This window comes from Piliocolobus tephrosceles, chromosome 15 (assembly GCF_002776525.5).
Source record: "Piliocolobus tephrosceles isolate RC106 chromosome 15, ASM277652v3, whole genome shotgun sequence".
Classification (NCBI taxonomy): Eukaryota; Metazoa; Chordata; class Mammalia; order Primates; family Cercopithecidae; genus Piliocolobus; species Piliocolobus tephrosceles.
This window is the reverse complement of record NC_045448.1, coordinates 5,754,909-5,758,415: the sequence shown is the minus strand read 5'-3', so window position 1 is coordinate 5,758,415 and position 3,507 is coordinate 5,754,909. Positions and strand designations below refer to the sequence as shown.

Sequence of the window (3,507 nt, the reverse complement as noted above, 5' to 3'; positions counted from 1 at the left end):
TGGGAAGGAACACCCGGATCTGCCTGGCTTCAAAGCCAGTGGTAGTAACTTCCCTAGTGTGAACGAGCTCATCCAGGGTTAAGGTTTATTTACGAACAAAAGAGAAATCCCTCCAAATTGTTCCTATAGATTTTTCTTTCTCAATCTAAGGAGTGACAGGAAAAACTGTAAAGAATGGGAAATGGACAAGCAGAATTGGCAAGTGTTCTTGAGTCAAGACCCCTCATGAAAAGGGTAAACCTTTCTCTCTGCCCAAATGTGATTCCTGTAGCTGGGTCTCAATCAGCACGTTTTCCACTGAAACGACGAGGAGGGGAGGGGCTCTCCCTGGGGTAGCTGTACACAGCCGTGGTGGCCAGCCTAATTCAAGGTGCACAGCGTGGACATACACACTCTCACCCTGGTGACTCCCAAGCTGTTAGTTCAACCGTCCATTGCATTTGACATCATTGATGGGGGTTGCAGGGTGCGCAAGGGAATAATCTGATTTGCAGAGAGGAAAAATTGTTTGTTGTGTATATACTTCCTGTCTTTATTTTCACTCTTCTTTTTCACTGAGCACTTCAAATTTCCACATATAAACAGGGTCTCTGGAAAGCGTTTATTATCTAACGCTGTACTCTCTGAAATTCCCTTCTATTATTCTATGGGGCCATGTTGATCAGGACCACCCCGAATGTAAATGATGCCGTCAGAGGCCTTGCAGTCCTGGGGCCAGGGCTGCATTTTGTATGTGCACGTAAACACACAGGACGTCCTGCCTCCAAACCATTTTGTCCCCAGGACTAAATATTTAAGCGTCCCCATGGCAATGATTTCAGATAAGACTTTTACATTGTTGTGATTACAAAAGGGAGTATACATTTGCATCTGCAAATAATCACCACTCTCATAAACAGCCATAACAACTTTGAATTTTTCTTACTTATTCATTTAACCTGTACCGAACGCCCGTTGTGTGCTTGTGCTCACTGGATTTTTTACCATATTATTCTACCCTTCTACATACATGTGTGATGTGTGATGTGTGATGTTCATTCTCCTTGGAGGATTTTGGCACTAAAAGCTTTCCTCTATTGGGAAAAATGTGAAAATATGCCTTTCCATCCAGAGTCAACCCATTTGGAAATAGGAGCAAAGCTTCCGCAGACTCCATTTTTTCTTTCTATCAAATATCCTTTGTGAGATAAAGCTCCAAGGATGGAAATTAGCCGCTTCTGTCCTGAGAATCTTCCCAACCCTATTCTTTCAAAGAGATCCTCCATAAGGCTCTGGGACCACCACAATGCGGACACGCACGGTTGGCTGACGGCCTTGCTTCAATAGAAAGCCTTTTAAAACATGCTCCCATGGTCCTGAAAAGGACTCTCTTCTTGGGGGCTTAGGCCCGGGGAAAGGCAGCCAGGGCTCCGGAACTGCTCCGCGCAGCTCAGGAACTGTTCTCCTCCAGATCTGAGAAGACTCCAAAGCACTAAAAATGAGGGGAATTTAAAAATCATGTTTGTTCAAGGGATGGGGGAAAGGAAAGGAACAGAAGACGGAGGCAGGGGAAGAAATTTATAGCAAAAAGGTTACCTCGGCTATTTCTCCACTCTGGGGGTCATCCTAGAAACGTCCCTCCTCCAGACGTGGGGGTGCTGCCAGTTGCCAATAATCCTCTCTTCCCGGAAAAAAAAAAAAAAAAAAAAAGGCGGTTAGCAAATGTCAAGATAAAAAAGAAAATCAGCTGAACAAGGGAACAGCTAGGATGGGCTGCTCGATGGGCGCCAGCCACGGGAGCCCCAGGTGCAATCAACAGCTCTTTAAGACTGCAGGGCATCATTTCTCTGCTTTGAAAAACCCAGCCATCTCTTGGAGAGTCAGATCGATTAGAGGCCACCTTTTGTGAAAGTGATGCTATCATTGTGGTTGTAATTTATGCAAAGACATTCTGTGGCACACGATGATTAAATTATAGTATAGAAGGCAGGATTTCTATGGCGTGTTCCCCCCTCTGGATTTTGCACTTTTAACTACATTCGAATCAGGTCTGTGAAAATTTGGTGCACATGCTTTTCAGTCTGTGTGACAGAACATTTCCACATGTTTCTGTGTATTTTTGAAGTGGAGAGAACGGTACCGCCACTTGGAGATCCAACTGAGCCTACGAGGCAAAGGCAATGTGATTCTTTTATGAAAAGAAAGAAAAACAGACAGAAAGGGTTATTTCCTGAGACCTTTTAGGGGTGAAGCTGTGCAGGTAAAATAAAATAACAAAATAAATAAATAAAATACATTGAAAAAATAAAAGCATTGTGGCTTAGCTCCCTGAACATTAGAGGCATCACCATACAGGGTGACATGTGCAGAAAGGAGACCCAAGGTTAAGATTTGCTTCTTACCTAGACGGCACCTCAGCATCCTGCCTCGTGGCCATAACTAGAAAGGGGTTCCCCGTCTGCACGTCAGCCACCATTTTAGTGCGGTCTCTGGATACGGTAAGATGGAGGCAGACAGCGAGGAAGCCTGAGGGGCTCCCCCTGCACACTCAGCTGTGCCCGCAGCCCCAGCGCCTCCCCTAGGTGATGCATTATTCACCAGCCCCCTCCAGCTGAGTCAGGAGGAGCTGAGACAGGACAGCGCCGAGGCGAAAACGCAGACGGTGACAAAGCCTGCTTTCCCCACGGTCCCGGGGTATTGCAGGGAAAGGCAGCCCCCCTCCCAGGCATTACAATGTGGGCTTTTAATGGGCTGTTTGCTATCTGGAAATATTTAAGATGCAGCCACTCTCCGTGTGGGGTTGATTCCTTCCTGGGCTAGCTGCGTTTTCCTCTCTCTCTCCAAATATATAGTCCTCATGAAAAATCTATCCAGGGATGGCAGGATGCTGCCGGCAGCTGGGGGGCGGCGGAGTGGGGGGCTCCTGCAGGGACGGACGGGAGCCCGTGTGGCAGGGTGGCTTCTCCCTCCACCCCCTTCAGCCCGTCCAGCACCCTCCCTGCCTGCCCGCTGGATCCTTAACAAAGAAGAAACCTGCCTCCTTCAGCGCCTGAAGTCGGGGGAGGTGGAGGTTGAGCTGGGAAGAAATGGGGAGCAGGGTCCGGGCTCTTTCAGACCTTCCTGGAAGACCCAGGGAAAGAAGGGCCCCAGAGAGATTCGTGGGCACAGCAGGGCCCTGGGCTGCGTCTGCTGTCCATCATGTCCGGAGGAGGAGAAGGAGAGCAGGAGGCGCGCGCATGGGTGTGTGTGTGTGTGTGTGTGTGTGTGTGTGTGTGTGAAGAATGTTAATTCATACTGAGATCCTAGGGAATGTTTTCCTAACTAGAACCGGCTTGGGAATAAATAACGTGCTTACATAGCTGGATCTCCCCTCCCCTTCCTCTCTCCCACACACACACGTGTGCGCACACAGACACACGCACACACGTGCACATACATTGCTAGTTACTAAAGCTAGCCTATGGGGCAAGGAAAAGCTGACCCTGAGAAATGCAATTTTCAATTCCCGCTATAAGCCCACACAAGGAG

General features: G+C 48.2%; 1 pseudogene across 1 annotated transcript; it reads right to left on the bottom strand.

Moving 5' to 3' along the window:
- Positions 1–1,034: 1,034 nt before the first annotated feature.
- LOC111531187 lies at positions 1,035–2,474 on the bottom strand (annotated as a pseudogene). Its single transcript, XR_002728169.1, has 2 exons — positions 2,382–2,474; positions 1,035–2,143 (listed from the first exon to the last, which is right to left on the bottom strand). The product of XR_002728169.1 is annotated as an uncharacterized LOC111531187 (transcript).
- Between the last annotated feature and the right edge of the window lie 1,033 nt (positions 2,475–3,507).